The sequence below is a fragment of the Plecotus auritus genome, assembly GCF_963455305.1.
Source record: "Plecotus auritus genome assembly, chromosome: 8".
NCBI classification, from domain to species: Eukaryota; Metazoa; Chordata; class Mammalia; order Chiroptera; family Vespertilionidae; genus Plecotus; species Plecotus auritus.
In genome coordinates, this window is record NC_137782.1 from 18,312,612 (window position 1) to 18,325,760 (window position 13,149).

Consider the following 13,149-nt stretch of genomic DNA (forward strand, 5'->3'; position numbering starts at 1 on the left):
AATTTACTACAAAGGTAGCTTGTATGATCTCTTGCCTTAAATGCAATTACATTCGAATTCAGATTTCATTCAATACTGAAAAGAAAATCAGCCAGATAACACTGATTATTCATCAAGTTACCATGAAATATAGAGTGGATCCTACAATTACTAATGTAACTACATTAATCTACATGATAATTTTCAACAATGCTAATTTCTACTGGCCATTTGTAGGTTGGTACTGTTATATAGTGCTAACAGATGTTAAATTAGTTTATAAAAACACCTAGGAACAATTGTAGCAGCAGACTGCTTGTAAGTAATAGGCAAGATTATAAAAGTCAGATAATATGAAATGCAATAGGTTTATACTGAGACAAAGAAAAAGTACATATAAATATTAGAGACAAGGTGTTGAATGGACCAAATTAAGATAAAACCTAAACAAATGGGTTCAATATAAGTTAGTAACATTACTAATAAAGATAATTCAGCAGGTATCTTCCTACCAGGGAACTTCCATGCATCTCTCAACTGTTTATGAGATGGTTGCAATTGTATATTCCTTTGAAATTCATGATAGTGTTTCCTATGATAAATGCTTGTGCCATATAAAGAATATTAGTAATTCATGGAAAATGATGAATACTATTTACCTGAAAATTAGGGGGTTGTTAAAAGTTCCATATCCCCACAAGCTCCATGAATAAGCTGCTTATTATAGTCAATGAAACTGGAATATTTCCATCGTATCCTAATAGAACACTATTACTACCTTCACACAAGTGACACTTCAATATAACGAGGCTGGATTTGATTCCATTTTATTTCCCTGCAGAGATTATGTTATGCAATAAGAACAATAACACAACAGATGCTTAGAAATAAACCAAAACAAAAAAGAGAAGTGTTTCTACCCTCCCGAAGTTGTTGCTGTCCATATTTGTTTAAATAAAATTGAAATTTCTCAACTATAATTACAAATTATTTTGAAATGAACATTAGTAAGAAGGAGGACATTTTCGAGAGATGGCATTAACAGTTTTTCACTGCAAAAAAATATGCCAGACTCTTTGATAAAAAAAAAAATGTGTTCTTGCTGAAAACTGTTAATTAAGAATTTTGGGGGGATTTGTAAGGAAGGAGAAAAATTTGGGTGAGAAATTTAAAAATGTGTACCGATAAGATTTTAAACAGCGTTTTAATTCTGTTCAGTAAAATAATTTATTACTCCTGCTACAAAAGAGCCAGCTCTGTTGATTCTGAACGCTTTTTAATGCATTGTGACTAGCATTACAATGACTGACGCAACAATGAATGGAGGAAAAAGTTCTCTCTCCTTCTCCCTCTCTCTCCCCAATCAATATGCTGGAAGAAAATGTCACAGACTCCATTGAAGGTAATAGGTTTAGATCACCATTACACTTTCTATTCAATGAGCTGAGGCTGTTTGGGCCATTTCTGTTGGAAAATTCACCTGTTTGAAAAGATTCATTTCATTCAATGCAGTAGAACAAAACAGCAGAGCAGTGAGCCTGCTACACCTCCAGCTGGTGCCTTTCCTTCTCTCTGTTGCAGGTACATTCCAAGTCCTGGCTATGCAGCCAGATCTAAATGAAATATAGAGAAACCCCAGAAACAGGGTTACTTTTTTAAAAAGGTAACAAACAAAACAGGCATACTTTTCTCTTTGATACATTCCCCCTACTTTTCAGCACTCCTTTCTCCTCTTCCATTTTATTCTTTCCTCCCAGGCTTCTCTGAATCCTCTCTCATAATGCTGCATGCTAGCCTACTCTTTGCAAGAAGACTTGACCTGAGGTCATCCCAACTCTTCTTAAATTTATCCTGGGTCAAGTCCCAGGAACCCTGGCTCTAGGTGATTCCGATGATGTCATACCTCGACTCCTAAGTTCATACACCTATGGGAGTAATAGCTTATCCCATCAAGATATTCCTGCACATTATAACATTACCCTATTCTTAGTGAGTACCTCCTCTGCGAGTCTTGGGAGAAGGAATAAACATATTCCATCTTTCTGTAAGTCTGAGTCAAAGAAGTTTGGCAGCAGAAGTGTGGCTCATTCTCTCATCTAATAATAAGTGGTATTGACAAAGAATATACCAGGTGGGTAGGTGGGTATGGGATCTTCAGTCAACTTATAAACTCCATCAGCCCCTCTACCTCCATTCCAATTTTTAAAATATTTATGTAAAATAATATGCAAATGCAGCTTCAAACCCTCCCTCCAGAGTGCTGTCCCTATGTCTGATCTAAATTAATACTAGCACCAATACTAGGTATGTCCGGAGGTATCCATTCCAGAACCTAAAAATGCATAATTGTCTGAGTTGGTTATGGGATTTTTAATGTTTTAAGACAATATTCCCTGCTGGTTAACACCTGAGGTCAGTCAGCACGTACGTTTCAAGTCTCAGCATGGTGACTTATTAAAAACACTAGAAGCCCAGTGCACGAATTTTTGTACCAGTGGGGTTCCTTGGCCTGGCCTGCGGAATTGGGCTGAACCAGCTCTCCAACATCCCCCGAGGGGTCCCGGATTGCGAGAGGGCGCAGGCCAGGCCGAGGGACCCCACCAGTGCATGATCAGGGATGGGGAGGGACACAGGAGGGCTCTAGGACATGTCTGGCCCATCTCGCTCAATCCTGATCAGGTGGACCCCAGCACACGTCATAGCGAGCAGTTGAGCAGCCTTAGCATATCATTAACATATTATGCTTTGATTGGTTGAACGGCCAACCAGACGACCAGACATTAGCATATTAGGCTTTTATTATGTAGGATGATAACAAGTCAACATTAAAATTTAGTTTCTTCAGCCAAAACCGGTTTGGCTCAGTGGATAGAGCGTCAGCCTGTGGACTGAAAGGTCCCAGGTTCGATTCCAGTCAAGGGCATGAAACTTGGTTGCGGGCACATCCCCAGTAGGAGGTGTGCAAGAGGCAGCTGATCAATGTTTCTCTCTCATCGATGTTTCTGACTATCTATCACTCTTCCTTCCTCTCTGTAAAAAATCAATAAAAATATATTTAAAAAAATTTAGTTTCTTCAGCTACCAAATATCTACTTTATGGTGTTGAGGGACACCATGTTTCTTCCTTCAGAGCTGCTGTGGAGTTGAAAAAATGTATAGAAAGCAATTAAAGTGTTTAGCAAATATCTCACCTGGTAAATACCTATTTTTAAAAATTATTATACTACTTTTATGAATTAAATAATCAAAATGATCAAACCCCTATGATGTTTATATGAATGTGTTTGTCAGAGTTCTCTCATAGGATGAACAGTGGTCTCTTTGGAATTTAGAGCACACATGGTATGGGGGGTACATGGAAACAGACACAACAGGATCCTACTATCTCCCAGATAGACATGGATACAATAAAGAACACATTGCAAACAATCAAATGATGCCTAAAACTTATTTAAAAATACTTTGGCATTATCATCCAATGAGTGATGTTTATGCTGGGTAACAGGTCATTAAAAGTTCAGATTCCAAAGCTCTAGACAACTCCAGGCCCTCAAATAACTTAGCCAAACAAAGAGAATTCTCATGCTAATGAGGGCAAATAATTGGACTCCCCAGTTTACAGAGTATACCAAACTGAACAAAATTGTCAGCAAAACATTTAAATTACTTTTTTGATAAGCTTGGCTATTTACAAATCATCAGGCAATTACATCTTCCAAAAACTATTTAGCATCAATTCACTCTGCCTTTTCAACAGTGCACTTGACTAATTCCAAATAAATTGGAAAAAAAAAATCATCTTGCAGATTGCAAGAAACTGACCAAAAACAATCCCTGGGGTTTTAAATTATATATTGCTATGCAAAAGAGTTCTCCTCTGCTTCATCACCCATGTTCCAGACATTAACCCTTTAGAACAAAGAGAAAGACAAACAATGAACACAACCTAAGAGGAAACTCCATCTTCTCAACTCCTACTAAACAATTTTCATGATCATTGTACATTACATTCAATGGCATTGTGTGAGGTCATTCCATGGTATGCCCCTGGTCCCACAACTCCCAAGTATTAACTTCACTCTTTTTCGTAGATGAGAAATTAGAACTCACAAAAAGATGCCAATATTTAGTGGTTTCTCACAATGCACTGCAGTCTTTAAAGTTGATTCTTCTCCACAGAGAATCTTAAGAGTCCCCAGGATGCCACCCCTGGAAACATCTAGCAAGTTCTCTCCTAAAACCTGCTCTGAGGAAAAGACCTGAGGAAGGAATGTCGTCCTCAGATCAAAGGGCTTGGAAAACACTCCATCTAAGGAGGCCCTGAAGTCAGAGGCCAGGATTGACTTCTGGAGATCAGACTTGATAAATGCTGTTTCCATATAGCCAGATCTCAGGTGGTATGGGTGTGTATGTATGAATTGGGTGAGAAATATTTTGTATTCAAATATGGGATACTCCTTTTATTCACAATATGTCTTAGTCACCCCCATAATCAGTGGCTCTTAATCAGAGAAGGCCTTTTTTCTTAATGTTAGCTTCAGCATTCCTTCATGAGAAAAATAAAGCCATTCACTTAAAAAAATAAATTACATGTAATATAAACTAAAATATGAATATTAAATATGTACAGGATTTATTTATTTTTGTCTACCTTCCTCTGGCATTCTCCATTTTCCTTTGGAAATGACAGCCTTGCCTACATGAAGAGGGAGGTGACCACACTGACAAGTTGTCATAAACAAATGCCCCTGACTCAGTACACTACTTTCCATGTAGCCTTGTCCTTGAGCAGGTATGTCTTTGAGAGCTGGACTAATCTGGTGTGACCGTTGGAACCATTGAGGTGATGAATCCTTCTTGATCAAAGAGATGGAAATTTCAAAGTCTTGATTGATAGAATATCCATCAAGTATGGTTTAACATCCAAAGAAATTCACAATGTATTAAAAGCAGAAGTACAGTTGTAAGAGAGAAACAGGTTTTAAAAAGGCACCTACCACATCAACTCCCCTGAGTTCTAGTCTGCTCCAAAGGAAAAGAGGGGCTTCTGAGGGGTAGGCACACTGGCTGAATGATACATAACAATTTCACCTTGTAAATCAGGTTCTCGTGGGGCCTTGAGAAAGGTGGAAAGATTGCCATTGCTCCAGTTCATCACTTCTACCAGGGGGGTGGCATTATAGGACAGTGATTAAGTAAAGCAGTATTAACAGTCCAGTAGCCAAAAATCCTCCACCGAGGACAGTTTGGGGCAAAAGTAATTAATTTGATTTATAACATCGACTGGTCCGAGAATACACTTGAGCCTCCTGTCTCTCTGTAATTGTTAGAGAGAGTGCGAGGAGGGGGAGAGAGTGAGAGAAAGAGAGAACAGAGACAGGTATTAACCCTTTGTTATTTATAGCACAGTTGTTATTCTTATCTGAGCACTAGTCATTTTATCTACCATGTGGTCCTAGGTTGAATTTTATTAAAAGTCATAATAGTCTCTAACCTGAAGTGCTTACAACTGATTATTAATTTAGCGTCAGGGCATGCATGCTAAAGAAAAAAAAGATACTAATTGAATTTCAATTGGCTATTTTTTTTAAAGCTGAAAACAACAGAGTCCCCATTTTAATTTAATTAACTGAGAGAAGAAGTTAAAGAAACAAAAAGTTATACTTCCATATTTTTTACTTACATTTCCATAGTCTTTCAAGGTAATTTCGAAGTAAACAGGAATTGAACATCTAAAACCAATAAGAAAAGAAATAGTACTGACTCCACAGGACCATTATTGTTGCCATATTACACATTTATATTATATTTTGTCACAATAGCCTCTCTCCTGACAGAGCACACTCTGCTTTCTTTCTGGTTCACTGTGAAGCCACCTGGAAAGACAGAGGTGTGTGCTCCCCATGCTGCCTGGACATTTGTCAAACTATCCCAGAGAGAAACTCAAAAAAAAAATGACATTTTTTAGTGCATGGGAGAAGTCATTCCTTGTAGAAGAAACAATATTGATAGAAAGTGAAAAGCAAGAAAGGGGAAGGGAGCAGAAGCAGAAAATTATTTCCACCCATTTTCTTCCTTTCCTTTCGCTTTTGTTTACCTGCCAGGCCAAAGCCAGCTTAGTGTTTAGGTAGAGGTCAGAACAACCCGATAGTACGATATGAGGGCTACAGGTCTCTTCTTAGATCAAAACACCAATGCAATTTCTATCATTACTGCTATCTTTTCAGGAGCTCTCTAAATGAACAAGTTTTACTGGAAACATAAAATAGTAATACATTTTTTAAAATATATTTTCATCGATTTCAGAGAAGAAGGAAAGAGGGAGAGAGAGATAGAAACATTAATGACGAGAGAGAATCACTGATTTCCCATGTCCTTTACACCCCCACAATGGGGATCAAGCCGCAACCCAGGCAAGTGCCCTGACCGGGAATCGAACTGTGACCTCTTGGTTCATAGGTTGATGCTCAACCACTGAGCTATACAGGCCAGGCAAAAATAGTAATACAGTTAATGTCAATTTGTTTATTAAATACTGAGAGTGTAGTAATGATCTCAGAAAATGGTAGCTTTGGTTGTTTTGAAGTTTAATTGGATAAATATCTATAAAGTTGCAGTTTTTAGGGTCCTGGAAGGGTGCATGAGGTAGAATACTTGGGTTTAGAGATGAGAACACCAGCAACAACAGAATTGAATAATTTTACCTGCTATCTGTCTATCTGTCTTTCTATCATCTATCTACCTACCTTCCTACCTACCTGTCACATATCTACCTATCTCCCAGAAGAAAGAAGAAAAAAAAAATTTTGTCTGCAATGCCAAGCACTGAGTACATACAGAATACACGGTGAATGAATTGATGTATTTGGAGACTAATAATTTTTAAAAATGTGGAGCCACTATAAATAACCTCGTGCCTTCTTTCACATTTGTCAGAATTTCAGTTTAGAGATAGAACTCTAAGTGTCTAAGTTCTGTGATCTGTTTGCCCACAGCTTGAGGTGGTCTTTCTTTCTCAAAGATCATCCAGACAGGTATCATTAAAGATGGAGATCCTGCCTCATTTCCACCATGGAGCTGCGGCTGGGCTAACTACCTAAACTCTTGAAGCCTTACTTTCCTTGTCAGATGATTCCACAGGTATTTTTGGAGCCCCTTCAATGCTAGTTTCTACCCTATTGTGGGAAGACATCAGTGAACCACACAAAGCTCCTGCTAGCCAAGGGAGAGAGGCAACAGATAGATCCACGTCTAAGTATATGTCAACACGAGAAGGTTTTGGAGAAAGGAAGAGCCAGGTGTAGGGATTAGCTGCTAGGGTGGAGCCTGCAGTTTCCTTTAGAGAAGTTTACAAAAGTCTCCTGGATAAGGTGTGGTCTGAGAAGAGAACTGAAGGACTTGAAGAAATCCAACGTGGGTGAGCCATGGAAGCAGCAAGGCCTGAGGTGGGAGCACGCTTGATATTCCTCTGGGTGAACTAAGGAGTCAATGTATCCAGAGCAAGGGGACTCAGGAAAGAGTGGTAGGAGATGAGGAGCAAGAGGTAGGAGTTTAGGAAGAATATAGAAGAGGAAGACAGGATCCCACCCAATGGGCTTTGTAGCCATTGTAAGAACTCTGCTATTACTGGCTTTAGTAGATCAATTATGGGAGAGTTTTGAGCTGAAGATGAACTTGATTGTATTCACTTCTGATGTGAATGTGAATGATAATCATTTCTACATCCCAGACTGTTATGAAAATAATGAGATGAATGCCTGAAAATTTCAAGCAGGTTCTATCAGCACCTGATAAGTCTAAAAAACAAATTTTAAATCCTGTCCCATGGGCTCATCTGCTTTGTTAATTATTTTATTTTAATTTTTTCCTATGTGGGCTTTACCTCCCAACTAAGCCGTAAAATCCTTGAGAACAGAACCTGTTTTGTACCTTTCTTTCTGTAAGAGGACCTGGATTTGCACATAGTGGCTGACTTCAGATTTTTGTGAATTGATTGGTTGGTTATAAGTATTAACTGAAATGTCTAACTGTAAGGGTCAGCTCCCAGAGCAAGCAAGCCTTATTGTCAGTGGGAAGGAATATACAAGAAAAACTGGGGCAAATCTCCTTGTGAAGAGTGAGAGCAATCCAGCCCCTAGTAATCATTTATTCCTAAACATCTTTTCTTCCAAATTTTCCCTACAGCACCTAGCAAAGAACTGGATATAACTTTAACAATATGGTTTAAGATTATTTTAATGAGATTGTCAATGAAAATAAATAATCCTTTAGTGCATATTTATATTTTTTAAATCTTAGTGAAAATGATTCTGCTCTTGCTCCATTTCAAAACCACAGTCTTTAATTTGAAGTTACTCTTTCTAAATTAGGTCAGAATATGTGTTGACTACCCACCAAATGCTCAGAAAGGCTGAGAGGAGGCAGTAGGTGTGTAAGTGGTGTCCCTGCCTGGGGTCACATGTGATAGTAAGAACACTGAATCCTAGATAGATGTAGGGTCTTTGACCTTTGCTACTTTGGGCAACAGGACCCAGGCTGAGCCTTTAAAAAAATTGATTTCTAGAGTGAGAGGAAGAGAGAGAGAAAAAAACATTGATGTGAGAGTGGAACATCAATCAGCTGTCTCCTGCACACCCCCTACAAAGGACCAAGCCGAAATCCCAGGCATGTGCCCTGACTGGGAATCAAATCTGCAACCTTTTTTTTTTTTTTTTTTTAAATATATTTTTTATTGAATTTTTTACAGAGAGGAAGGGAGAGGGATAGAGAGTTAGAAATATCAATGAGAGAGAAACATCGATCAGCTGCCTCCTGCACACCCCCTACTGGGGATGTGCCCGCAACCAAGGTACATGCCTTTGACCGGAATCGAACCTGGGACCCTTGGAGTCCGCAGGCTGACGCTCTATCCACTGAGCCAAACCCGTTAGGGCCAAATCTGCAACCTTTTGGTGCACTGGACAACACCCAACAAACTGAACCACACTGGTCAGAGTCAGGCTGAGCTTTATTGCACAGTTTCTTCTACTGTGAAAGTCGGTACAGGCATATGCTACATAAACATATTTCATGGGAAAGTGCTAATAACCAAGCAAGAAAATATGTATAAAGTCACTTCTTAAATTGTCTCAAGGAGTCAGGGTGCCCCACCCTCCAAATGAAGCTATATTGGCATTTATAATTAGGCAAACAAATGTTCGTGTAATAAATACTATAGTTTTGTGGGTTTTTTTAAATGGCTAATAAGCAATGTCATAATCAGAGAGAAAGCTACTTGAAGTAGTCAAGCTTTCAGAATTATATTTTTCAATTTTACTTTGTAATTCAATATCAGGCTTATGGCAAAGCCATTCTGTAGCTTCATTTAACTAGCTCACTTTGTCCTTTTTTTGGTCTTTAATGGTTAAGAATCCCAAATGCACATTATATTCTATTTTTTAAAATAATTTAACGGAAAATATACTATTTGCTCTATTACTTACTCCTCACAATTCTTTTTTTTTTTCCCCAGACATTCTTGATTTTTTTTTCCACCTCTTCAGTCTGGGTTTCCTAGACCCTGCAGAGTCATGAATGTACCACCTATCACATTTGCCCTTAGAAATTCTGCCGGGATTCCTCGTTTTCATAAGCACAGTCTACCGCTGGCAGCCATTTTGCACTTCATGCCTCCCTCATTAATGTGCTAGAAATGTAGCTGATTGCCTCTGTGGCCCCTTAATTAAAGACAATTAAAAGTTGCTGGGTTACCATGGGGATGACTGATTACCCAGTGGAGTTCACATTTGAGATGATGAACCCTCAATAGTCCTCTTGCATGAGAAACAAGGACTTAGCCCTCAGGCCCCTTGATTTTATTCCCACAATCCTGGGAAGTTACCTAAGCTTTTATTAAGGTTGGAACTCCAAGTCCCTTTGCGAATGAAGTCATACCACAAAACAATTCCTCGAGTGTCTCTTTATTCCCCTCTCTCAGGCCCCTTCTTGAATCTGTTATCACAGAAGGATAGAGACAGAAAGGTACTTAAAAAGCTAGTTGAACTAGTTAAGCAAGTGAGCCTATTAGACATCATTGCAGTCTGTAGCTTGTTTGAGATTTAGGGAGGGAACCTTTGAGTATGTTTCCTGTGTCTTGCTCCCAGCCAGGTTTTATTAGCTCATATGCAGAATCATGTACACTGTTGCTGACTCTTTGCCACAGTCCCAGGTTGACAAAGGCAGGCGCAAGCTACTTCTGGATTGCTATTTCTGCCTGTTGCCCTCTCTCCTTATTTTTGCCTGGACCTCTTCTTTGCTTTGATCACTGGCCACACTAAGGAGATGGAGAAGCAGAAAAGTTAATTTTTACCTTTAGGCTGATTCTTTAGAATATGATAACTGACTTGACTCTTCCTCCTAGTTTCTGAATTATTTCTCCTAATATTGCTTTAGTGAGCTCCTTAATCCTGTATCAGCTCCATGGAAGAGAACCTTTCCTTAAAATGTCTCTATTCTCTCATGAATCAGTAATACATACACACAGTGCCTCCATTTCTATATGACCTGCCCAGCCCATTCATTCAATGCCATCTAGCAGCCTGGGTTTTCTGCCCGCACCCCCCCCCAGCTGGATTTGTCCAATGAATGGCTGCTCACCCACTCCTAGCATATGGAGCCTCCTAAAGGAGAATCATACTGTACCCAGACAACTGGTTTTTCTTTCCCTAAGTTACTCAAAAGATATTTAACTACTTTTGTCTCCAAAGGTGAGCAGAGGCCCCGTGGGCCCCTCTTCTGTCTGGAGAAGAAAGCTCACACTTCTTCCTCATTTAACAGGGCATCCGAGACTTTGGTCCTTACTATTTTCAGTGGTTTCCGTCCTTAGGAGTTCTGGGTCAGTTCTTATGATGATTGTGAATGTCTAGACCTTTAATTGAATAAAGTGTCTCCTGTTCTAATATTTGTCTTCCACTACTGCAGCACTGGTCCCCGGGTTAAGCACAGAAATAAATCCTCCAGAGGCTCCTGGGCCTGGCATTGGGAGCAGAGGAAGATGAGGACACTTTGAGAAAATCTTACATTATCTAAGTGGACTCCATGCAATATTTCATTTGGTAAATTGAACCATAGAATAAAGCACTTTTTTTAAAAAAATATATTTTATTGATTTTTTACAGAGAGGAAAGGAGAGGGATAGAGAGCTAGAAACATCGATGAGAGAGAAACATCGACCAGCTGCCTCCTGGACACCTCCTACTGGGGATGTGCCCGCAACCAAGGTACATGCCCTTGACCAGAATCGAACCTGGGACCCTTCAGTCCACAGGCCGACGCTCTATCCACTGAGCCAAACCGGTTTTGGCAAGAATAAAGCACTTTTAATAAATCTTACCCTCAGCAGTGGTTATCACTTTTTTTTTCTTTTTTGATTAGAAATTTGGAATTTCTACTCAATTCTAGTCATTCCCACCACCTAAAATGCCTGCTTTAAATGGGTGATAATGGTAACCCACAAATGTATTCAACTTAAGGGAAATAAAAGAAAGATGTATTCAATTTATTTTCTATGTTTTTCCCCACTGTTTTTACTATGTAAGTTATTGACAAAACACATTGCGTTTAGATTCTAAAAAAAAAAAAAAAAAATCTTGATTATTATTACAGTGAGCTTCCCAAATGCACCTGTTTGTAATACCCCATCAATTCCTGATTGATTTGCTACCTTAAAAATAAAATAATCTTAATAATTTTTAAAACCAATGAGCAGAAACTAATTTCAAGCATCTGCTTTGTGCATGTTACATCCAGGGCATGGCACTTAGTATTTTTCACATATAATGGAAGCATAATAGGTGTGAAAGGCTGACAATTTGGACTTGGTAGGTAGCAAGGAAAGGGTCATGCGTGAGGCCACCTGTCCTTTGTTCACGTGCAGCACAGCCATGTTTCAAGTAGTCCTGGGGTAAGGTTCCCTCGCACTATGCTCTCAGCAGGATGCTAGCCTGACCTGTAGAGACCACCTCGGAGAGCGTGTGTAGTTCACTTTCCAGGACCGGCTCTGTCCTTGATCTCCATGCTGGGACTGACATCAAGGTGACCAATTAGTGGGCACCGTGATGGTGTTTTCTGTGATGTTGTAAGGGCACGGAGGTCACGGCAATTCAAAACTAGCTAAGTCCCAGGAGGCTGCACAAAGCCATGTCTCTGAAGTCTGACTTCAACACAGCATCCCACAAATGAAGGCTTGGTTCCTTTTTTGAACTTGACCAGGAACCTGCTTGCTGAGCAGGGGACTGCAATGCAGCTGCTGCAGAAATTTTGAATAGTAAAGACATCTGCTGACTGCCAAAACTAAGCTTTATCCTGAGACAAGGTAAACTGGGTCATTCTCAAGGGGAGATGAAGGCAGGGCGACTAGGAAAGAAAAGACAGTCTTCAGAATTGTAGGGCCTATGTGACTAAACTCTACAGTGAGCAAGTAAGCAAATATCAAGATTCTCTTTCAAATTTTTTTTCTCCCCAAAACAATTTGCCAGTATTTGTTTTACATCAGGGTACCAGTCATGGAACCTTATTTTATGTCTCTTTAACATTTGCAAAGAGCTTTGCCATTCTAACAACCTTGTGAGCTAAGGCCATTGCTTGTCTTCAAGTATCTGATGCAGCAAATTAAGACTTTTAGAAGCCCACCTTCTCCACTCATTTGTATACTTTGCTCCAGTTACTTGGCAACAGGGCCAGTCTAGGAATCCCAGGATGTGGATTTGCACGATTTCCTGATTGGGAGGCCAAGGTGCCAGTAGGGCAACCCTGGGAGCATCAGGCTGGAGGCAGGAGGCAGCTCTGTTGATCACAGTCTAGCATATGGAAGATCAGAGACCATCAGCATGCACTAGTTAAGGAGCAGCCCAAAGGTCAATTTTTAACCTGTGGACAGGCCAATTCTGTAATCTGTTTTAGCCCACTGGGATGTAGCTGTGGTGGAACTGACAGATTTAGCAAACTGCAATATAGGCCATCAGTTAAGTTTGAATTTCATGTAAACAACAAACAACATTTTTAGCATAAGTGCATCCCAAATATTGCATGAGATGGATTAGGAGCCTTTCATTATTTCTCAAGTTAAGCCATATAGGAAACTCTTTGGAAGTAGGGATGTATTTACCTTCAGGGAACAGAAAAACCTTTGGA